General features: G+C 44.3%; 1 protein-coding gene and 1 long non-coding RNA gene across 2 annotated transcripts in view; both read right to left on the minus strand.

Moving 5' to 3' along the window:
- The window catches only part of LOC113010548 (zinc finger protein 227-like), a 15,538-nt gene extending 10,485 nt beyond the window's left edge, over positions 1 to 5,053 (minus strand). Inside the window, exon 1 of the mRNA XM_026149655.1 lies at positions 4,708 to 5,053. The gene's annotated coding sequence lies outside the window, so the exon portion shown is untranslated. The remainder of the gene's footprint in view (positions 1 to 4,707) is intronic.
- A 15,123-nt stretch (positions 5,054 to 20,176) lies between these two features.
- LOC113011246 (uncharacterized) lies at positions 20,177 to 21,295 on the minus strand. The gene is made up of 2 exons (XR_003270496.1): positions 20,629 to 21,295; positions 20,177 to 20,274 (listed from the first exon to the last, which is right to left on the minus strand). It is a non-coding gene; the product is annotated as an uncharacterized LOC113011246 (long non-coding RNA).
- Positions 21,296 to 25,574: the final 4,279 nt, after the last annotated feature.

The raw sequence follows: 25,574 nt of genomic DNA on the forward strand, positions 1-25,574 counted from the left end.
TCACAAGTAAAATGTGAAATAATCAGCAGCTTGTTTTTATTTAAATATTTATTTCCCATAATAAGTTCAACAGGGTAGATGTACTTAAGGAACATGAGACTTTTTCAGATAAATAAAGGCAAATATTACAAACTACACAAAAGGCAGCCGCTAAAGCGTTTAAGTTTCAAAATAGAACAAACGAAACAGACTACTAAATTGTCAATTCCACTTAGAAACAAAATATTAATTCTAAAAATAAATCTTAGTCAATTTTGTCTGTTCTTCTGTAAAACAAACTAACTTTTGTCAATATCAAATAAACTGAGAACTAAAAGGAAATTCTCAATCTCTCCTTGTTGTATAGCTGAGCTTTTCAAACAGTTTTAACAGTTACTTTAGTCTGACAAAAGCCGAATGACGAATTAGCGCTTCCAGTCAGAGACTGAGGCTACGTCCACACGTATTTTTGAAAACGGAGATTTTCCGTTTTCGTTTTAAAAAATAATCCCGTCCACACATAAAGGCAGAAATGAAGGAAAATGCTGCTATGAACATGCCAAAGCAGCAGGTGGCGCTAGATTCCTAACCGTGCAGAAATGTTGGCCAATCAGAAGTATAGATGCCTCGGTGGGAAAAAGTAAACAAAGCTGGGGCATAGAAGCAGAACTGAGTCGTATGTGTGGAGGGACAGTAACTGTGTGTATATGTAAGCATTTAAACACTGCAGAGAGTAGAATTAACAGTATTGTAGAAATTCATTTCACCGAAACAATAACGTGGCGCACAGTGTGACGTCAAAAAATGCACACACCTTTGACGCTGCGTTTTCTCCGTTTTTCTAGTCCACACGTAAATGCAAAAACTGAGTTTTCAAAAATCTTTCAAAAAGTTTTCAGTGACCAAAAACGCTGTTTACGTGTGGACGAAAGGTGCAAACGCATAGAAAAATCTGCGTTTTCAAAAATACCCGGGTACGTGTGGATGTAGCGCATGCACCAGTTTATTGTATTTCCAGACTTGCTTTCGGCACAATTTACAGTGCACGCTACTCTGTTTTTTGTCAGACTTGAAATAGCCGAAATACCTTCACACTACGGAACTTCTATGGCTCTTCCGTTCGACAATCTCTCCGGCATTGGAACCTTCATCTGTTTTCTTTTCGGTAACCTTCGGTCACGCTCGGTTGATTTTTCTAGTCGGCACACTCATTTCCTCCATTACCCGGGCGGTACGGTGGCTGGCTGCTTCCCAAACAAACACACATGTGCGGCTTGGCACTTGTGCTGTACATAACAAGTCACGTGACGTGACGCTGCGGCTGTGATTGGTTCGGCTCTGCGCTACTTAATTTGGATTGGCTGACCTCTTTTTTTTTTTTTTTTTTTTTTTTAAGAGGACAAGAGCGGCGAGGTCTATCGCGATAGTTTAATTTTTCTATCGAGAAAAAGTTATATCGCGATACATATCGTTATCGTTCTATCGCCCAGCTCTAGGTACAAGCTTTTTTTTTTTTTTTTTCAAAAAAAGTTACTGTCTTTACAGATGTGGCAAGAAACTGAAAACATGCTGTTGTTTGCACATATTTAATAATCAGCTCTGCACAGGAGCTGAAGCAGGATGCAGCCTGTTGCTTTTACAGTATAATACTTGTAATAAAAGTACAGTAACAGTAATTAGTGACTGAGCAGCCCGGAGCGTTTCTCTTGATTTCTTTAGTCAGGGTAAATTCATTCACCTGCATGGGTTAGCTAAACGAACCCTGACAGCCGAGTCCTCATCTTAGCTAGCTAGGTCTCAGGACCGAGCTAAGGACGGTAGTTACGGATTAGCTTACAAACACGTTTAACTTACCGAAAAAGTGCAGCAGGGCCTCGGGTCCTTCTGTCGGGTAGTCCAGTTTACTGAAGAACACCTCAGGCTGTCAGGTTAAAACACTCGGTCATGTTTTCGTAGCGTAAACGCTGGCCCTCCTCTCAGAGCCTTCGCTCTATCTGCTATTCCCGAACAGAGATACGCAAGTTTCTCCGTGACTGCAGCTGCCAGTCAAAGCTGTAATGATGACGTTTCACCCCAATTTAACATCACCGCGGTAGGAATTAGAATCAGACTTATGGGAGAGGAGACCCCTTGGACATCAATCAGCGTGATGAGAACTATTGAAAACAAAAGAAAGAATCTTTGGAAAAAAATTATCTGAGGAGAATAAATTTATTATAGTCTGACCCCAGTCCCATCCGCTAACATGGAGGAGGCGGGGTTTATGACCTATACTGCAGCCAGACACCAGGGGTCGGTAGAGACATTTTGGCTTCGTTTTTGGGGAGCTGTCGTGTCGTCCCATGTTTTATACAGTCTGTCACTACCCGATCCGTACCGGAAACCCGATCGGTGCCCCGCATGCGCGAAAGGTTTCTACTTCCGGTCGTAGCGTTTTACGATAGTTATGGGTCAGAGTATCTGTTAAGATGTTAAGACTCTCCGATCCTTACTGCGCATGTGTAAAGTCTGACCGTACAAATCGGGTCTACCCGATCCGTACCGCGCATGTGCAGATGTTTTCTTCTTCTTCTGTTCGTTTAATGGCAGTTTACTCCCCAGTGTACGAGGATACCGCCACCTGCTGACCGAGCGAAAAAACCCTATCATAAACTGAATTATCGTCATTACAAACGTGTGTTAAATCTGATTTAGCGATAGTCGAGTGTGTTTATGCTTGTCTGTGAGGAGAGAATTGTTGGAATAGTGATGATGATGTGCGCTATCACTGTCAATTGTCAGTAAACACTTCATCTGGCTGATGAATCTACACGTGAGATATTACAAAGTCTGCATTATTAACTCTGTAATTAGGCGCCATTCTTCTTATTTTACGGCACTGTTGCTCAATCGGGGGACGCTCTCTGTTGAGGAGAAAAGCATGAATCCCGGGCAGTCGAAAAGAAGGCAGAGCTGTTGAGAAATGCTAGGAGCTAACTGGGCGCTAACCGCATCATTCAAATATATTGAATGTCGCAAAGAGAGGAAGTGACGTAAGATTTGCGCATGCGGGGTACCGATTAGTGATGGGATTTCCGGCTCTTTTTAGAGATCCGGATCTTTCGGTTTGGCTCACTACAAAGAGCCGGGTCTTTCGGCTCCGAACCGGCTCTTCAGGTTGTTTTGTTGCTTTAATTTATTTATTATTAACAATAATATAAAATTATGCACAAAAGGAATTACTAACGTAAAAAAAAGTGGTTTTATTTATATATGTTTATATATAAATATATGCGGTGGCCCCTAGAGACAAAACACGTACAAACACCAAAACACATTTCTAGCATGAACTGAACTTCCAAAGCAGAGCTACTAGATCACTTAAATTACACAATTGAAAGCATGAAAGCATATGTGTATTGCTTGTGTATTTATACACAGGCACTCATATATATTCAAATAATTTAAAAACAATGTTCATTTACCTGTTACTATCACACACCAAATCCGGTCGTTGGTACTTGCTGGCTTGTGTAGCCACTAGGTAACAAAAGCTCAACACTGCACCCAGCATCCTGGAGCACTTCTGTTGTCTTTTGTACGTGTTTTGAGTTTTTACGTGCTTCGGAGTTTGTACGTGTTTTTACGTGTTTTGGAGTTTGTACGTGCATCAGAGTTCGTACGTGATTTTAAGTTTGTACGTGCTTTGTCTCTAGGGGCCACCGTAAATATACTTTTATTTATTCACTCCACATAAAATGTAATAAATAAATCATATAATACAAAAATCAACTATTCACATTTCAACTTTTAACTAATTAAATTTTCAGTTTTTTCCTTTTACAAATTTAAAGTAAAACAACACAAAACACTGCAAACCACAACACAATTAAATATAAATTAAAATATGAAAACTAAAAGAACATGCACATTCTCTGTCATATGGACCTGCATGAATAAACTTTCTGAATCCTTTATCATCTGCAACTGAAAATAGTTGTGGATGATTACTATACCTTTCTAATGTGACGTTGTTGTCCCTGGCTCTCTTTCTCTCCCTCTGGCTCTGTTCCTGTGCTGAGTGTAACTACCGCCCCTCCCCCCTCTTCCCAGCGTAAAGCACACAGCTCGCGTGCGGAGTGAAGCGAAAAAAAGTGCTAGAGAGAGGTTGAGAGAAAGGAAAAAAAAAAACCATGTGACGACTCGCGATAAGGAGCCGGCTCGCGTCGTTCACGTCAAAGAGGCGGTTCTAAGAGCCATTTCGTTCACGAACGACCCATCACTAGTACCGATCGGGTTTCCGGTACGGATCGGGTAGTGACACAGTCATTGGTTGCAACAAGCTTAGCTTCTGTCTTGCTAGCGTGTGCTGCGCTCAGTGGATCGACAGTGCAGCATAGGCGGAGTAGTCGAACTCAGATCCACTGAGCTCTCAACAAGACGAGAAGAGACAGACAGCATTGTCAGAAGAAAAGCTGATTACCCTCCCCCTGGCTCTACCCGTGGCTTCATGTCCTGGGGTGGGGGTTGGCTGTTCTCTTGCCCTGCACTCCATTCTTTTGTTCATATTCCAAGATAATTTTTTCTATATGTACTCTTACCCTCTAGCAACCGCCATATTAGAATATTGCAAGCAATCACAAACGCTACAGTCTCTCTAACTTCAATGTATAGTAAGCAATCTATTATTCTCACTAGAGAAAAACTCAACATAAACTAAAACCACATCAAAGTTAGCTCCGTGCTTACCTTTAGATGAGCTCACAAACGAGAGAACTCTGTGATTAAGCTACAATCCAAGAGACAACGGTGGGCAGATCGATGCAGGTATCGATTGAAAAGTAGGTAGTTGTATATGTTCCTGTAAGTTTACTACTTTACTCCCGTTTCACGAAAAAGCAGCTGTCTCTGCTCGACTCCTCTCCTGCACACGCACTTTGCTCCGCCCCCTTTACCCAGCTCTGCAGCGATTTTTTTTGCTGTGCGGCCACGTGACTAAGCTGCGCAACGTAATCACGTGGTGCGTTATTTCAAAATTAGCGCAGATAGCGCTCCTATGGGATCAGAACATTTGCTGTGTCTGAATTCAGGGGAAGGATGCTCATAAGGACACTACCCACCTACGTCACAAGGTAATGTCCTTAGACAAACTGGTAGTCAGAAAGTGAGCGGCTGTGGATCGCCCCCTTTTTTCAAGAGCGTCTGGCTGCAACCACCGGGAAGCGTCATATTGCGACTTCACACTAACCGGAAACACGTGACTTCCACAGTAACCGGAAACACGTAACTTCAGTTAAATCGACTTTGACAGCTAAAACGAAATTGTGTTTTTTTATTATTCATGCAGCTGATAAATAAATTTGGTTCTAAGTGGGGTTTTTTAACAATATGGGTTTATTAAAAAAAATCCATCTCTTCAGCTTGTTTGTGGAAAAAGTCTTATGTGCTACTAAAAAGTTCAAAAATCTCTGTTTTCTTTGTTATACTTAAGGATGACATTGATGCTCGAAGGGAGGCCCTCATCAAAGTGCTCCACATCTGTGTGAAAGACAATTGCAACATCTTGGTGCAGGAGTTCATGGTGAGTGTTTTATGAGTAGATTGTGGCTTTGCAACATTTAAAAATGCATTTAGTTATCCACTTGATCCTCATTGGACTGGTTAGGACCAGTAGTCGTCTTTAATAATTTGAAGTTCACATGAGGCCTGGTAGTGAAGTCAGCCACCGGCCCTTGAGGCCCCACCCCCACCCTGTATTAGGGGTCACATCAGTGTGAAAAAACTTTAAATTTGTCATTCTAGTGAACAAAGGAAAATCCCACCAATATTTACATTAGCTTTTGTTTGAAAAAAAAATGACCAACTGACCAACAGCTAACCAAATTGTGAGGCTGAAAGTCTAAATTCTAACATCTTCTGAGTGACATAACCTGGATTTCTGATGGGCCGGTGTCTTTCTAACAAAAACTAATGTAAAGCATTTTAAATTATTATGTTTTTCACTCTCTCTTAGAAACTCTGTTAGACCATGAATGGCAGCATGGCAGGCCACTCTTTGGCTATAGCTATTTACTATGTTGCTTGCATTGGTTTAGAGAGTTTAAAAAGGAATCTTAAAGAAATGTTTTGTGTTTAACCAGGACTTGACTGTGGCCACTGCACAGATTGAGAAAACCACAATGAACATCTGTCTCCAGAGGATGCGCCAGGCAATGACTTTTATGATGTTGGCATCATCATCGAGGGTATAGTAGTTCTTCAAGATCTGGATAACGTGACAGGGCTGGGGTTTTTTTTTGTTGTTGTTGTTTGTTTTTCCTGTTGCTCTGTACAAGTTCTCTGTTTGTCTGTTTGGCAGCATTTTTCAATTTCTGTTTGTATTTTTCTTTCTTTTACTAGTGAAGAGATGTAGCGTGAACAGTTATACAGTCTAAATATCCCATATGTGGATATGGTATTTTCAGTTTCATTCGGTTGAAGTAAAGAACGTTGAATATTTCTAAGTTTGCTGTTTTGAACCAAGATGTCACAGTATGATCAGTGCTGTAATTTTTGACAGTCACTGTATCAATGTTATTTTTGCGTCTCTTGAATAAAGGTTTTGACCTGCAAGTGCTAAATTCTTTAGTTATTGGGGTAAAATGGGTAATGTTAATAGGAAGGTGTTTGCCAATTCAGTAACCTAATTCAATGTTAATAGAAACTAACATTACCTCAAATTGTTTAGTTATAATTGTTGTTTAACTGAATCTTGATGTCACAGGCCTTAAATAGAATGTTTTGTATTGCTCTTTCCCAAGATGGTTAACTGCAGAGATGGGCAGTAACACGTTACTTGTAACGCGTTACTGTAATCTGATTACTTTTTTCAAGTAACTAGTAAAGTAAGGGATTACTATTACAAAAACGGTAATTAGATTACCGTTACTTTCCCGTAGGAACGCTGCGTTACTGCGTTACTAAAACCGTAATTTTTTTGCGAGAATGTCTCACGACAGTGACGTAAGCAAGTGCGACGTTCATGACAACAGCTGTGTGCAGATCAACAGTGGATCATATAGCAGTGTGGGAGAGGGTATGAGCGTGCAGCGTTTAAAGTGTGGAAGTACTGACCTTATTTTAAGTTTGATTCCATAAAAAGTGACAAAAACATTAGTGTCCGTTGTGCGTGGGAAGTGTTACGGATTCAAATATTGGGGATGGATACAAGAGGAAAAACCACAATAACAACACTGGTCCGGCTGGGTTGAGTCAAACGATGATTTTAATGATCACACGCGTGGGAGATGGACACTGTACGCAGACAGCATCAGATCTCGAAATGGTGGAGCATTGATCAAACTCTTATAGCCTCTAGTGGCCCCCACCTAATCATAAAAGCCTAAACATTCACATTCTTTCTCTCACACAGCGCCTAAGCTACGACCTTGGCTCCCTGTTTATCTGCTCCTGCTGAGATGGGGCAGAAAACTCCAGCATGTTCTGTTCTCTTCTACTCAGACAAATAAGGCGATGACTTTCTGCAAACAGTATTTCTTATAACTCAGCAGTATAATGCATCATAAAGCAATATCATTCATTCACAATAAATCAGCAGTCTAATGTAATGCAAATCAGTTTAACAAATGCAATAGTTATCACCTTCTTCTAATTCAGGAGAATAATGCAAACTAAAACTACATAATAATTCACAATCTTTAATTAGGGGTATAACATGGCATAAAATAATATTATAATCCCACAGAAGAAAACTTCTTTTTCAGCGAAAAAAAACCCTAAACTTCCGAGCAAGCACTGAGTGCGCTACCACTTAATGGGAAATTCACAGAGAAACTCGCGGATTCTTCCACTGACCGCTGCGGTACACCTGCACCAGGATAAACCTCCGCCTACCCCACTCCTGCTTTACAGGTGATTATAGAGCAACAGGACCGCTAGTCTTTGACTTTATTTATTTTCTGCTGTGTTTTACTTGCATCTATTTGAAAGACTGAGTGTAAACACAAAAAAAGATTTTATTTTATGTGCTGGAATGTGCAGAAAATAGGTTTAAATATTAAACAAATTTCTTCCAGTCAGAGAATGTTGCATATAATTAAATTTTTGCTTGATGCATAAAGTTAAAAGGTTAAAACTAATAAAACAAGTTTTAAAAAGAGACTTTTCCATTTGATTACATTTTGTATGATGGATTATGCAGAAAAAGTAGAATTGGGCTGAAAGATCTATCGCTTTATCGTTGTAGTCTCTGCTCGTTAGCACATTTAAAAAGATCTCCATGTCCTCTGCAAACTGAAAAACAAAGAAAAAGAAGTCCCTCTACAAAAAAAACACAGCAGATGACAGGCCAGGCAAACATCTATTGACCTGTTTGAATGCCTCCTCCTCATGTGAGCCTTGAAGTTTTTTTGTAAGAAGACTAAGACCACAGTGAGGGCGTTTCATTTCCATGGACTTTCCACAAGCCGCAGTTTCATTTAGCACAGAGGGTAGAGCACATGTATGTTCTACCGAATATTCAGAAAATGGTTTAGATGCTGGAGACAAGACATCGAGAGGGAGACCAGGCTCCACGGAGAGTTCAGCAGGAGCAGTCCTGAATGCTGACATGACAATAATTGACTTGCCATATCCCTACGCTGTATGACTGTCATGTTGCAGACAGGGCAGTGAAAGTACACCGGCATATCATTTTGTCTGTAAGAGAGAAAATAAACAAAGAAAAACAACAACATGTAATTTAAATGTAGTTATATAGGGCTTTGGAGCGTGATGCCACAGGGGTGTGCGTGGAAAGGATTTTGGCCCGATCCACCATTTTGGGGGTCTAGCGCAAGTGAAAAGGGAGCACGACCGGCAAGAGAATAAGGTTGAAAATGGTTTTCATTCTTTCCCAACCTGGAAGCAACATGAGGCAGCTCGTGTATCAATGTTACCAAACGAAGGTGTCTAGCCTGTAATAATGTGAATTATTGTTTGCAAGATGTTTTGTTCCACAATAGATTGTGTTGCTGCACGGACGTTTTAGAGTGTCACACAAGTAAGGATTGTTAGGCTGTATGTTGCTGTTGTACATGGCAGAGGACCAATCTGAGTCACATGACTTGTTAATAAAACTTACTACCCCGTTGGGTAGGAAATAGATATTCTGGAGTCTGTCGTGAATGAGACCAGAATATAACATAGCCTGGATAGCAGCTGTGAGACGAGCTGACGTGCAGTTCTCTTCCATCTCCAAATATCTGTTGGTGCTCCAGACATTTTCATTCCGGTAAGTTCTAAATATGTTCATATCACTCTTTATAGCCTATTAGTTTTATTTTCGATGCGCTCTGAGGTCATAACAAATTAGTACAAACATCCTACTGAGTGATTTTGCAGAACTACCTTCTATTTATAGAGTTGCTAATTATTTGGCATTATTGCAGCAAACCAGCCTATGAAATGTATGAAACATCATGACTGGGTTCCAGCGCTACACAAGGGACCTGCTTCAAACATACCACCATGCCAATCAGATTACTTCTTCCATGTGAGAGTGAAGAGGTGACCCTTCTGGATAAGATGGTGAAGGTTTGCTGCGTTTTGGTGAACAGTGTGGTAATAAAAACAGGGAAAAATGAAACCTGCTCCTGTTAAATATTCTTAAGTATTGTGCTGTTAAAATTGCTGTATTTTTTCAAAAGATACAGTAAATAAAGTAATGATAGTAGTGGGGGATATCATGTAAACACTCATGATTTTGTGTAAACATTTTGTCATTTGTAAACTATAAATGACATGGATTCTACATTGTAACTGATGTGATGTTCTATAAGGTGGCTTCAATAAAAAAAAAAAGAGGCAAAAATTAGTTTGTTTCTTTATTCAACTTTTGAACAGTGGTACTCAGTCAGTACATATTCAGTAAATGCAAATTATTTACACGGCAGTGCACTACAGGCATAAATCTAGACCCCTAGATAAAACATTATGGGTCATTCCCCCTGAGTGGATCCGGGGCAGGCGTGGGAGGTTTGGGGTTCGGGGGTGCTTCGCCTCCGTGCTGGGGCTCTGGCTGGGTCTTGGGGGCTTCGGTCCTTGTCGGTGTGTCACCGAGGTTGTGAGCGGGTGGGTGCACGGGGGCTTAGCCCTGGAGCAAGGGGCCTTTTGTGCATCGGACTAACTGGGGGGCTCTTCAACTGGCGGGGAGGTTGTTCCATTCTTGCAGGAGTCCACTCTGCAGGTGGGGGAGAGACATAGGAGAGGTGGAGAATAAACTTAACCTGGGTGTCTGTTGTCTTGTCAAATCAAATCAAATCAAATCAAATCAAATCACTTTTAATGTCACATCACATGTGCAGGTACATTGGTACAGTACATGTGAGTGAAATTCTTGTGTGCGAGCTTCACAAGCAACAGAGTTGTGCAAAATACAATAATGTAAACAAGCAAAATACAAGAATGGCTACATCTGAACTAATAAATATATGTAGAATATATAATAGTATATGCATTTCTGGATGTGTATACTAAATATTTTTCTACGTGTGTGTGTGTGTGTGTGTGTACACATATTTTACAAATTAAATAGAGTAAACAATAAATAAAATATATAAAAAATATACAGAGTTGAGACATGTGCAAAACAGTGGCATTACTGTACAGTATGGAGTGCATAATGTTGAAGTTCCAGTAGTGAAGCTGAGTGTCTATGACGTGTTCAGCAGTCTGATGCCCTGATGGAAGAAGCTGTCTCTCAGTCTGCTGGTACGGGACCGGATGCTGCAGAACCTCCTTCCTGATGGAAGTAGTCTGAACAGTTTATGGCTGGGGTGACTGGAGTCCTTGATGATCCTCCCCGCTTTCCTCAGGCAGCGCTTCCTGTAGATGTCTTGGAGGGAGGGAAGCTCACCTCCAATTATTCGTTCAGAGCGCCGCACTACTCGCTGGAGAACTTTGCAGTTGTAGGTGGTGCTGTTGCCATACCAGGTGGTGATGCATCCAGTGAGGATGCTCTCAATGGCACAGTGATAGAAGGTCCTGAGGATGCGGGGGCTCATGCCGAATCTTTTCAGTCTCCTGAGAAAGAAGAGGCGCTGCTGCGCCTTCTTCACTGTTTTGTTTGTGTGTACTGACCACGTAAGATCCTCAGCCAGATGTACTCCAAGGAAACGGAAGCTGCTCACTCTCTCCTTTGTCTTTGCGACGTTGAGGGTGAGATGGTTGTCTTGACACCAGTGGGTCAGGGCGCTGACCTCCTCCCTGTAAGCCGTCTCATCACCATTGGTGATAAGACCCACCACTGTAGTGTCGTCCGCAAACTTCACAATGATGTTGGAGTTGTTAGTGGCCGTGCAGTCGTAGGTGTAGAGTGAGTATAGGAGAGGGCTCAGTACACACCCCTGTGGAGCACCAGTGTTCAGTGTGATGGGGGATGAGGTGATGCTGCCCAGTCTGACCACTTGGCGTCTGTCAGACAGGAAGCTAAGGATCCAGCTGCAGAGGGAGCTGCTCAGTCCTAGATCCTGCAGTTTCCTGTCCATGTTCGAGGGAACGATGGTATTGAATGCTGAGCTGTAATCTACAAACAGCATTCTCACATACGTGTCTCTCTTCTCCAGGTGTGACAGGGCAGTATGTAGTGTCAGGGCTATGGCATCATCAGTGGACCTGTTGTGGCGGTATGCGAACTGTAGAGGGTCCAGTGAGTCGGGTAGTGCAGAGCAGATGAAGTCCCTGACCAGCTTCTCGAAGCATTTGCTCACGATGGGGGTCAGGGCTACAGGTCGCCAGTCGTTCAATGAGGAGATGGTGGAGGATTTGGGTACAGGGACGATGGTGGCCATTTTGAAGCAGGCTGGGACTACAGACAGAGAGAGGGAAAGGTTGAAGATGTGCGTGAACACTCCAGCCAGCTGAGCGGCGCATGACTTGAGGACGCGGCCGGGAATCCCATCCGGACCAGTAGCTTTGCGTGCGTACACCTTCCTGAAGCACTTCCGCACATCCTCCTCAGACACAGTGTGCGCACTGACGTCATCCGCGGTGCGCACACTGTCCGGTCTCATGGTGTTCGCTGTGTCGAATCTAGCGTAGAATACGTTTAGATCCTCACACAGAGAGGCCATGGTCTGCGGTGTGCTGGGTTTCCCTCTAAAGTCTGCGATTGTGTTTAGTCCCTGCCACATACTCCGAGGGTTGTCAAACTGTTGCTCCACCCTGTCCCTGTACTCACGTTTGGCTGCTTTGATCGTCTTCCGGAGTTGGTAATGTGCGTGTTTGTAGTCCGATGTGTTCGCGGAGGCAAAGGCGGTGTTCCGTGCCGCCAGTGCCGCGCGAACATCTCCGTTAATCCAGGGTTTTTGATTTGGGAAGGATTTGACTGTTCTGGATGGGACGACATCTTCCACACATTTCCTGATAAATCCGCAGACTGAGTCTGTGTACTCATCAATGTTCCTAGCAGCCACGTGAAACATTTCCCAGTCCGCGTGATCAAAACAGTCCCGCAGCGCAAACTCCGATTGGTCCGTCCAACAGTGCACCGCCCTCCGGGTTGGAGCTTCCTGTTTCAGCATCTGCCTGTAGGAGGGCAGGAGCAGGATGGAGCGGTGATCTGATTGGCCGAATGGGGCGCGGGGGAGGGCTTTGTACGCATCCCGGAAAGAGGTGTAGCAGTGGTCGAGAAGCCGGTCTCCACAAGTGTTGACGTGGATGTGTTGGTGGAGTTTGGGTGAAACTTTCTTCAGGTTTCCCTTATTAAAGTCCCCGGCTGTGATAAACGCTGCCTCTGGGTGTGCGGTTTCCTCGCTGCTGATCGCGCTGTACAGTTCCCTGAGTGCTCGGTCAGTGTTGGCTTGTGGGGGAATGTAAACAGCCGTAATAATCACTGCTGTAAATTCCCTCGGTAGCCAGAATGGCCGGCACTTAATCATCAGGTACTCCAGGTCCAGTGAGCAGAAGGATTTGACCGGGTGCACGTTCGCATAATCACACCAGCTGTTGTTGATCATGAAACACACACCACCGCCTCTGCTTTTCCCAGTAAGATCCTGTGACCTGTCCGCGCGATGCACGGAGAACCCCGGTAGTTGTATTGCGGAGTCCGGTACCTTGTCCGATAGCCAGGTTTCTGTGAGGCAGATCACGCAGCAGTCCCGCATCTCTCACTGGAATGAGATCCGTGCCCGAAGCTCGCACAGCTTGTTCTCCAGAGACTGCACATTAGCCAGTAATAAACTGGGTAACGGTGGTCTGTTAGTGCGCCGTCTCAGTTGAACCAGAACGCCAGATCTTCTCCCTCTGTGTCAGTGTTTGCGGCCTCCAGGGCCAGAGAACAAAGGCGTCTCAGGTGAGATGAATGGGGGGTCTGCGAACGGAGGGTCCGTGTTGCAAAACTTGAACTCCAGAAAGTTATAAGAAAGACCGTCTTTTATGTCCAGTAAGGTTTGTCGGTCGTACACAAGGAGACATGTGCTACTCGCGAAAAAATGAAGGGAAAGTAAAATTAAACACAGAAAAAAGCTGTTGCTTGGGGGAGCTTGCGACGAGGCTGCCATACTCGGCGCCATCTTGGGTAAACATCTTGTGTAGTCTGGGAGACGATTGAATGTTGGGGTGGGTACAGTTTCCTCTGCGGTGGGGTAGGGTGGGCTGCCCCGGGTCCTGTGGGGCTTGGCAGTGCTACCGTAGGCCCCGGGCTGGATGGACCTGGGCTCCCTTGCCTTGGTGGGTACCAGAGGACGGGGGTGCCTACTGGGGTCAGCGGGGGAGCTAGCCCTAAGGAGGCGCATCCTCCCCTCCCTCCTTTTCCTCCCCATCCCCGGCTACCTCCCTCTTCCCGCTCCACCACACTCACCCACACAGGTAGGGCCTTGGGGTGCGGGTGTGTCACGAGGGTGCAGGGGAGACGTTCCCCCCCCTCTGTCCCCTTCTGGCCACCTGTGCCTCAATTTTATCTCACAACTTAGACATCCACATTACTTACACTCTCACAACACACACATATATATAGGGCCTTGAGGGTGGGCACGTTAACGGCGTCCAGTGGATGGTCTGTGTACTCCAACCTACCTCTGGCGCTGGTGCCCACCTCTCAATTTTAAATCCATGTAGACATTGAGGGTTCTCGGGAGGGGCCGTGCTAACACCTGCTGCTCTCTGGCATGCTCTCCCTTGTTTTAAATGCACTTAAAACAGGGGTGTCAAACTGAAATACACAGTGGGCCAAAATTCAAAACTGGATCAAAGTCGCGGGCTAACATTAATATTTATTGAAAAAAAAATCTTCCTCCAAATATAACAAGGAATCTTTTCTTATGGACTCAAACAAGTTTTGCTGAAAAACTGAGTATGGAACAAGCAAAGCTTAATACTAAACAATACATATAACTTATATAAACGTATATATAACTTAATATTGCACACATGCAAAATCGAAATTCCAATTAAATAACACATCAGTGGAATTCATTTCTTAAATAAAAATTGTATTTGCAGCCAAAACACCAACAGAGCATTCTGGGAATTGTAATATTAGCAGTACATGAACTGTATAATACCAGCAGGCCAGCTCTAATAGTAATTTTGTATGGCTTCGCGGGCCAAATGTAATTAGGCTACGGGCCAAATTTGGCCCGCGGGCCAGAGTTTGACACGTATGCTTTAGAACAACACGCAGCAACACTACACATGAGCGGGAGGAGGGAGGTATGGGGTCTTCACACACCCCCGTTCTCTGCTAGCCGTCGGGGCGGGGGGGCTGGGAGGAGATGTTGGCTGTCCGATTGGCCTCCCTGCTGCTGCGGAGCCTGGGACGGTCTGCTTGCCTCCACCCTGGGGGGAAGGGTAACATCTCTTGGGTCTGGGTTCTGTTTCCCCCTCTGGGGGCGAGGGTACCTGGGCCCGGGGTGTAGAGTATGTTTGGGGAGTGTGATTGTGTGTACATGTCCATTTATGTCAGTCCTTACGTTGGGTGAGTGCTGAGTGTTTGTGTCAGAATGCATGTTTGTGTCTGTGTGTGCCTGTTTGTCTGTGTCTATATGTCAGGTCAGGTCTTAGACTCCACCTCTCTGGGAACTCCCAGGCCCTCCAAGGCCTATCTCCCCTCACCACACTCCCTGCCGGTGACTGATGCTCTCAGGGGTCGTACGTTGGTGGTTCTTGGTGTCCGGGGCTGGGCGCTCTGGTATGTACCAGCTCACTCCCGGGGGCTACTTGGCGGGGCCTGGCACCTGTTGCTCGGTCAGGCCTCCTCCGGGGTGCGGGGGGCCCTCGGGCCTCCGGCTTCTGGGCCTGCAGCTCGGTCACTCTGGCACAGCTGGCTACCGGCAGAGCCGGCGGGCACGCCGGTGCAACCCCTCTAGTTTCTGCTCGGTGGCTACTGGGTGACGCCTCGTCTGGGGATCCTCAGCCCTTCCCATGAAGGTGGCACGGATGACCCTCCGGTGGTCCTCCTTGGGCTCTCGTGCTCTGGGGCCTCTGGATGTCTGGGGCCTGGATCTCCTCCATGCCTGCTTCATGCCCTGGGGGACGGGGCTATGGCTCGCTACATCCTCTTGCAGACCATTACATGTGGAAACCATTTGAATACAAGCGCGCTGATCCACACAGGTATGCACACGGATGTTCACTGCTCGTAGACTTAAATTACACCTTTCTTGGCTGCTACTTCAAAGCACATTGTGCGCTGTCTGTCCTGCGTGCTGCACAACAACATTGAATATTTAATATTTACTGCTGTTTACACTTAGCTAGATTAATGCGATGGTGTTGTGTTTAGTATGTTGCTTTGTTTTGGGTTTTTTTTTTTTTTTTTTCTTGTTTTCTATTCTTCTTCTCTCAACAGGTGATCCAGGAGATTTTTTTTTCTCCCCTCCTTTCTCACTGTCCCTCTCCCCTTCTGTTTTTCCTTTCCTTCCTCTTTCTCTCTCCCTTTCCTATCCCTCACTCATGTCTGTCCCGTCTGTAACAACTGAAAATAAAACAAAATAAATAATAAAAACAAAGGTCGATCAAATGGACCAATACGGCAATGCCACGATGATCCATTTGGCAAAGTAAATCCACTGGGTATCCTTGTTGGTCTCTAGACAACAATTCTGATGGCTAAAGAACCAAATGGGACAGGCAAAAAAAAAAAAAAAGGAATAGAGAGTATTAGTATTTATAAAAGTATAAATCTCTTTGTGACAAACTTTACAATGTTGATGCAGGTGAAATGAGAGACATGAATAAAGCACAATATGCAGTAAATGGAACAATGTGCATTGATGTCAGATAGTGAAAAGCAGTGAAGTGACTTTGTTCAATAACAAGCAAAAATCAAATATGTTTGAAAGGGACCACTAAATGCTAGTCAGAGGTGTAAAAAGTGCACACATTCCTTACTTAAGTTTAGATACCTCGGGGGTATGACCCATATGGAAAAGACACATATAAATCTTAAAAAGTTTGTATCTGTCTTGTGTGGAACTTGAGTGAAAACACATATAAGATCCCTTGAAAAATTATATAATGAAACTTGTATGTTTTGGATACTTACTAAAACAATATATGAAAGTAATGAGAAAGTGGCCACTTTCATGAGTAAATCATGTAAGTTTTTACTATTTCTTTTCCATATGGGGACTGTTGTTGTAACACTAACAAAGTGCCAGTGCCAGCGGTCCATTGCAGAGGGATTCCAGGAGCTCTGGAACTTTCTTCTCTGCTGTGGAGCTCTGGATGGGAAGCACGTCCAGACAAAAGCACCCCATATATCATATAGAGATTGAGAATGTGACGTCATTCAGGGGTAAAACTGCAAAGGATTATGGGAACTCATGGCAAGAGGTACTAGCGCACGCAGGCTTTCAATTTAAATCATTTACACAGCGATAAAAAGGTACACAAAAAATGGCAAGAAGCTGTTGTATTATTAACTGCAATAGCCGAGAGGAACAGAAGACTGCCCTTAACAGCCCTATAACTAAGACCGAAGTGTTTAAGGCTATTAAATCACTACGAAGTGGAAAGTCACCAGGGCCTGATGGCTTCTGTTGTGAATTTTATAAACAGTTTCGGGATATTATTGTGGAACCGCTTCTTGATATGTTCAACCACTCCTTCATTACGGGTGAATTCCCACAGACACTGAAGGAAGCCAACATTTCCCTAATTCTAAAGAAAGGGAAGTGTCCTGATTTGTGCGGATCCTATAGACCTATAGCCCTCTTGAATGTGGATAGGAAACTGCTTTCTAAAATTCTGGCCTCCCGCTTAGAATTTTTTTTACCTGTGCTGATAAGGGAGGACCAGACAGGCTTCATAAAGGGTCGAAACTCAGCCACCAATGTTAGACGCTTACTGAACGCTATTGTAGCTTTCAAGCAAAAATCTATTGACGGCCTGGTGCTTTCTCTCGATGCGGAGAAAGCATTTGACAGAATTGAGTGGTCTTATTTGTTGTATACTCTGGGCAAATTCGGCTTAGGGGAGAATTTTATAAAATGGGTCAAAGTTATCTACAATAATCCACATGCAGCAGTCCTGACTAATGGACTTAGGTCTGATTACTTCAACACTCATAGGGGAGTTATGCAGGGCTGCCCCTTATCGCCCCTTCTATTCGTTCTGGCCATAGAGCCTCTTGCTGAGGCCATAAGGGCGACGCCCACAATACGTAGTTTAGAGATTGGACAGCTGTGTCATAAAATAACCTTATACGTGGACGACATCTTGATTCTTTTGACTAACCCTGTAACATCCGTACCCAGTCTCATTGAGGTGATTGACAGGTTTAGCCATTTCTCTGGCTATAGAATCAATTTGGCTAAGTCAGAGGCCATGCCTCTCGGTACTCTTTTCACAATGCCGGCTACTGTTCCTTCTTTTCCTTTTAAATGGTCTCCTAATGGATTTGTGTATTTGGAGATCTTTATTACCCCATCTCTCGACCAATTGTACAAAGCCAACTTCACACCCTTATTTGGCAAACTCAAACAGGACCTAGAGCGGTGGGCGTCACTTCCTGTCTCCTGGCTAGGACGCATTGCCCTGATCAAAATGAATATGCTGCCCAGGCTATTGTATCCTATCCAAATGATCCCCGTCTTGTTCTCTAAGAGAGTACTGAAGGACATAAATGGTTGGCTCACCTCTTTCATCTGGAACAAGCGCAGACCCAGACTCAAGATGGCAGTGTTGCATCTGCCAAGCTCCAGGGGCGGCTTGGATCTACCTAATATTAGATTGTATCAGCTTTCTGCCCATTTAAGATTTGTGAGCGACTGGGTTAGGGGTAAAACCTCAATCTGGTCGGATATTGAGACAGCTCTGTCACAATGCAAACTGAGCGATCTATTATTTTGTAATGATTTTAACGGAATTAAGGCCCTTTGTACAAATCCTGTAACAATCAACACCCTAAAAGCGTGGCGAATTGCCCGCCGTCTTGAGGGAAGATCGAGAATAACATCAACCTTTACCCCTATAATGAATAACCCTGCTTTCCCTCCGGGTTCCTTGGACCCCGGCTTTCAACGATGGTCTGATAAGAATATTAAGTCTCTTGGTGACCTTTTCTCGGGTGGTGAACTCATGTCGTTTGAACAACTTACCAACAGTTACGGCTTGCCTAGACAGGTTTTCTTTCGTTTTTTGCAAATATGACACTATATCACTCACAGTACAACCCTTGCTGAGCACCCTGAAGTATCTGATGTTGAGAAGGTTTTGTTTAGGCAACAGCTGAAGGTGTCTCTGAGTTCATTTTATCATGTGCTTAATGCTTTGACTACCACTGATGCGCAGGGGATTAGAGGTGTGTGGGAGAGGGAACTGTCGGTAACCATAGATGAAGATAAGTGGGATACCGTTTGGTCTCTCGCAAAAAGGATTTCAATTTGTACTCGGACAAGAGCAATCCAATTTAAGATTTTACACAGATTACACGTATCCCCTCACCGCAGACACCTCTTCAACCGCTCTCTTTCCACTGTGTGTCTTAAGTGCAAAACTGATGTAGGGACTTTAACTCACTGTTTTTGGTCCTGTTACAAGCTTCAAGAATACTGGGCTGACATTACAGGTGAACTGGGGAAAATCTTCCACGTTGATATAGAGATGGACCCTTTATCCCTGATTCTAGGTCTTCCAAGTGACCGCCTAAAAGCGGCGGCCAACAAAAGATTGTATAACACTCTAACATTTGCAGCCACCAAAATATCCTCTTACAATGGATCAATGATAGGACTCCCACTGTCTGTGGCTGGCGCAAAATAATTTTTGAACTGATTCCTCTGGAATACCTCACACACGTTATACACCACAGTGTGGGTCAGTTCTATGGGATATGGCACCCCTTTTTGGACTATATTGGACCGGACCTTTCCGCTATCTTATTCAAAGGACTACTATGCACATGATCACCACCCGGGCGCTGTAAGACTGACTCACCACCTCTTGTATGTTATATTTTGTATTTTGTATCTTGTATTATGCCTTATTTAAGAGCTGTTGTGTACGTTTTGTGTTTGTGCTGTTTTGTTGTTCTGTGTCTAATGTCAAGACACTGTCGTGTTAAAGGAAAATCTGCAATAAAAACAATGATGAAAAAAAAAAACTGCAATAGCCGGTGGCATGACAGCCACAGGAAGCCGACGGATAAAGAGTTCGGTTGTTATCGGATTACGTCGTTGAAGAGAAATTGTTCGAGCCATGTTTCCGAAGTAACAAAGAGCCACGGATGGCCTGGATTGCAGGCGTTCGAAGACCAAATATAACGTCCCAGACCACTCCAGCTCACATGTTAGTCTGCTCCAAGCATTTCCACAGAGGTCAGTCTGCTGTTGTAGTTAATGCGTCATTTTTCTTAACATAATTGGTGATATTGTTTACAAGCAAGTCTGGCGCTGAACAGAAATTGTCGCGCTTTGCTCCTTTGTTTATTGCGCGTAAATAGTGAATTTCCTGACACAAAATTGCGTTTCGCTTCTGTTATTACCATGGTACACTGACAAAAACATATACTTTTATTCACAGGATAAAACAGGGTTTTTTTTGTATCATTAATTGCCCAGTACGATTACAGCATACAATATTATTGTCACTGCTACATTTCTGTAACACGTACTGTTAGAGTGAATTGTTAAATGTTGTCATTTCTATGCTTGCCAATGTAGCCGGTCTGGCCTTAAACTCTTATTGCTGTTAGTTCTCTGCGTTGTGTTGTGCGAATGACCAGAGGAGTCAGCTCTCACTTTGCCAGCTGGGTGGATTTATTCTCCCAGAACTGTTTAAAATAAAAACAAAACAGTACAGCAACTTCACTTTACTGGACTTCTGCATGAACACCTCTCCTCAGCGGGGCCTCTCGACGACTGAGGTGCAACATTACAACAAATCCAATTACCAAATAATACTGCTAAAATGTATTTATATTCATATATAACAAACAAAAATGCACTGCATCGTGAACATATAGTGACAATTACCTCATCAACAAAATTATACTTTAGGGAGACTTCATTTACCAGTGGCAATTTTACATATTTACAGTAAGTTGAAACAGTGAACATGAATCACAAACAAGCAGAAGATATAACCAGTTCACATGACACAAAAATAAAAGAGGGAGCTCACATACCTGTTTAAAATAAAAACAAAACAGTACAGCAACTTCACTTTACTGGACTTCTGCATGAACACCTTCAAGGGAGAGAGAAGGATAGCGGACCACATGAGAAGCCACGTGCATGCTCCTATGCTCTCATCTGAGACATGCTAACTAGCATGTTACAATAAAGTGCTGTACTCGACAGACAAACAATAATTCACGCTAAAACATCAAACAGAACTATGAGACAAAATGCACAAAGGGAACGAGCAGTGTTTGAATTACTTTTAGTTACTTTAACTGTGTTTATTCGCTCTGTAACTGAGAACACTAGCGTACGCTCACCTCTCCTCAGCGGGGACGACTGAGGAAAATAGCGCGCAGCTACAGGAAGTGACTTCGTGGGAAGTCAAAGGTCACACAAACAAAATAAAAGCTCCCAAAATATAAATACAGAAAATAAACATATATAAATAAACACATATACATAACCAATACTGACAAAGCGAGATAACACTGCAGGATGGATCTTTGGTGAAATATAAATTATTTTTTAATACACCCGTTACACCAACTCTGATGAAAGGAATTCCACTGTCCTTCCCCCCAGATTCTCGAGGTTCTGGGTGGGGGGCTGTAGTGTTTTATTGCAGATACAACCTATCTGGAAGATCTGCTTCTTGTGATGTTGCTCCTGCTTTTATGACCACACGCACACTGTTTTGAGTTTTGTTCAAAAAAGAATTACTTCATATAGGGAAAAATATATATCACATATGCAGGACACCTTAAACTAGTTTTTTAATTAAGCAGCAAGGCGGAACAAAGTTGGGGCTGCATCAAGACACGAGGACTAAACCCCAATTCAACCAGACCCAGAACTGATCCGGAATTAAAACAGGACTACAACAGTTCGAAATCAGGACCACTTAGGATTTAACCAAGACAGAACCAGAATCAGAACTAGATGATAATGGATTGGATTTATATAGCGCTTTTCAAGGCACCCAAAGCGCTTTACAATGCCACTATTCATTCACTCTCACATTCACACACTGGTGGAGGCAGCTACAGTTGTAGCCACAGCTGCCCTGGGGTAGACTGACAGAAGCGAGGCTGCCATATCGCGCCATCGGCCCCTCTGGCCAACACCAGTAGGCAAGTAGGTTAAAGTGTCTTGCCCAAGGACACAACGACCAGGACAGAGAGCCCAGGGATAGAACCGGAGACCTTCCGGTTACAGATGCGATTCCCAAACCCCTGAGCCACGGTCGCCCCAAATGATGATAGTAGCACAAAAAATCATCATAGACCTGCACTTCACTTATTTTTTTAATTCTACCAAAGTCCACTATTTAGATTGAGAAAAGTTTATATAATTATTTACCCTTGTTGTGCAAACAAGCCCCCCCCCCCCAACCCCCCCAAAATAAATAAATAAATAAATAAATAAAATAAAAACATCCCACATGCATACTACCTTTAGGGCTAAGCCCCGGGTGTTTCAAATGTCTGGCTCTGCCTCTGATACAAAATATGAGTAAATGTATCCGTTACAGTTACCGCTCAATAAGTGATATTGAGAATGCATTTACTTTGTTGTTGAAATAAATGGATTACATGGCGGTATTTTCCTGTTTCATATGTTAGGCTATGGCCTCTCTATTTTTGGTAATTCCACACCGGTTGAAACCCAAACAAAACACGCAATAAGAGCCTCTAAAAATTATTATATAAAAGTGATTTAATATGAAGGCAATAGCAGAGTGTTACAGGCATCGCCCTAAACAATGTAGCCTCATGGGCAGTGTAGTCCGTGCTGCAGGGAGAATGGACTGCCATACACGTTATGTGTCTGTGAGCGAGGGAGGGAGAAAAAGGAAAAGTACGAGCTGTCACGGAGCAGAAACGGGAGCTGGAAGCATGTAAATATAATAATAACCACTAAAGCCAAGAAGAGTGCCTGACGAGCCCAGCTGTAAGTAAGCTGTTAAGATTCGACTGTACACCGTGTTCATGTTTTCCTCCGAAACAATAAGCAGCCTTTCAATGCCTCTCTCTGTCTCTCGCTAGCTAACTTGACCCAGACAACAAAGTAAAGCTAGTTTTCAGCTACGAGCCCGACACGAACCCGACGTATTAGCCAGAGGTCCCTTTACGGTTTGGAGCCGCTGACCTGTTTTATATACGCGCTGAATAGTTTTCTACACGAGATCGCTGCAAAAAGTGCAGCCTTACCTAATGTCCACCTACTGTTACTCATTTATATTAAGATTTTAACATCTAGTTGGTATTGGTATGGCGAGTAGCCTTCAGTAATAGTAATAAATCACACAGCAATAGGACATTCATGTAGTTGTAAAGTATTCAGAATACATTACTTCTATAATCTTTGGTGGAATACATTTTAAAATTAACCTTCCCAACACTGTCAACAGGTTAGCACCTCATACCACAGTGCATCAAAGCAGTCTCATGAGCGCTGGGAAGGATGAGCCCAGAGCCCAAAACAGACAGTGCAGGAGATGACAAGGTTAGTAATTGTATGGTGAAAATTATACTTTGTTATCTTGATTGGCAAAAGAAAAGTAAATACAAAATCTGCTTCTCACATTTAGGGCATTTCCAAGATTTTTTTTTTTTCAAAACTTCTTCAATTTCTTTCATTACAGCTGTCCTGTGCCAGAAGTTCTGTTGACCCACAGTGAGAGGCATCATTTCAGAAACACCAGGAAGACTGAAATTTTTTCTGACTTGTATTTTCCTCCGTTTTCTATCTCTTACTCAATCATGTGGATTGAGAGAGTTTTTGTTCTTCTGGTGGCCGTGGAACTGTTACTTTTATCATGGAACGGGACCGCGGCACATCTCCTACACGCACGGACTGTTTACTCCAGAGATCAGCTGATCGCCCTGATGCCGGCCGGCTCGCTGGCCAGGCCCGCAGAAGTGCCCGCAGAAGTACCAGCTGAAATTTGGAGGAAAACACATCGGGGATGCAGAGGTCAAGGACAGAAGAGAAGAAAAAAGGTGACGGTGAGACAGCGGAGGCTCGAAGCGAGGAGGAGGTTTAAACCGTGTCTGCCGTCTATCGTGATGGGAAATGTGCGATCGTTGGCAAGTAAAATCGACGAGCTCTCAGCACTGGTACGGAGTCAGAGGGAATACCGAGAGTGTAGCCTGATGTGTTTCACCGAATCATGGCTGCACCAGGTCATTCCCGATGAGAATGCTTCCGTGGAAGGCTTCCACACTGTTCGGGCGGACAGGGACAGCATCGCTAGCGGTAAGCGTAAAGGAGGTGGGCTTGCTGTTTTAGTTAACAACCGGTGGTGTAACCCTGCCAACATAACAATCAAAGAAAGGATTTGTTGCCCGGACACTGAACTGTGTGCTGTTGGACTCAGGCCGTATTATTTACCCAGGGAATTCTCTCACGTCATCTTGGTGGCTGTTTATGTTCCCCCCTCTGCTAACCCCACAGCTGCATGTGACACTATCCACTCTGCCATAGCTCGGCTACAGACTCAGCACCCGAGTGCCTTTATTGTGATCTCGGGTGACTTCAACCATGTATCACTGGACAATACACTACCAACATTCAAACAATATGTGGACTGTCCCACCAGGGGAGAGAAAACTTTAGACTTACTGTATGCTAACGTCAAGGATGCATACAGCTCCTCCTCCCTCCCCCCACTTGGTAGGTCAGATCATAACCTGATTCACCTCACCCCCCGCTATGTGCCAATTGTGAGGAGGGAACCTGTGACCACCAGGACTGTTAGGAGGTGGTCAGAGGAGGCAATAGCGGAACTACAGGGCTGTTTCGAGGTGACCGACTGGGAAACACTCTGTGAGCCTCACGCCGAGGACATCAATGGGCTTACTGAGTGTATCACAGACTACATAACTTTCTGCACCGACTCCATTGTTCCAGCTCAGACTGTTCATTGTTACCCAAATAACAAGCCGTGGGTGACTAAGGACATCAAAGCCCTCCTCAACAACAAGAAGAGGGCTTTCAGAGGGGGCAACAAAGAGGAGGTGAGGAAGGTCCAGGTGTTACTAAAGGACAAGATCAGAGAGGCTAAGGACAATTACAGGAGGAAGCTGGAGTGGAAACTCCAGCAGAACAGCATGAGAGAGGTGTGGAGGGGCATGAAGACCATCACTGGATTCAGGCCAACCAACAGCAGGGGAGCTGAGGGAGGTGAGAATAGAGCCGACGAGTTGAATCTGTTTTTCAATAGATTCGACACCACAGTGTCTGCTCCCACCCCACAACCTCACCTGTAGTCAGCCTGGAATCCAGAGCCACACCACTGTGCCAGCCTCTCTCTTCACATGTTGCCTCCTGTGAGATTCCTGACACCCCTCCCCCACCCATCACCTTCACTCAATACCAGGTTGAGATGCAAATGAGGAGACTTCACTCAGGCAAGTCTGCTGGACCAGACGGAGTGAGTCCCCTTGTCCTCAAGGCCTGTGCCCCCCAGCTGTGTGGAGTCTTTCATAAACTGTTTATGCTGAGTCTGAGTCTGCAGAGGGTCCCGGTGATGTGGAAGACATCATGCCTCGTCCCTGTACCAAAGACGCCTCGTCCCAGTGGCCCCCAGGATTACAGGCCCGTGGCACTGACCTCCCACATCATGAAGACCCTGGAAAGGCTCATCCTGGACCAGCTGCGACCCATAGTAAGACCACATCTGGATCCCCTTCAGTTCGCTTATCAGCCTCGTCTCGGAACAGAGGACGCCATCATCTACCTGCTCAATCGTGTCTACACCCATCTGGACCAGCCGGCGAGCACTGTGAGGGTCATGTTTTTTGACTTTTCCAGTGCTTTCAACACCATCAGGCCGACCCTCCTGGGTGATAAGTTAGCAGCGATGCAGGTGGATGCTTCTCTGGTGTCCTGGATTGTTGATTACCTGACAGGAAGACCACAATATGTACGTCTCCCACAGTGTGTGTCTGACAAGGTGATTAGCAACACAGGGGCACCACAGGGGACTGTCCTCTCCCCCTTCCTCTT

This window comes from Astatotilapia calliptera, chromosome 3, assembly GCF_900246225.1.
Source record: "Astatotilapia calliptera chromosome 3, fAstCal1.2, whole genome shotgun sequence".
Lineage (NCBI taxonomy): Eukaryota > Metazoa > Chordata > Actinopteri > Cichliformes > Cichlidae > Astatotilapia > Astatotilapia calliptera.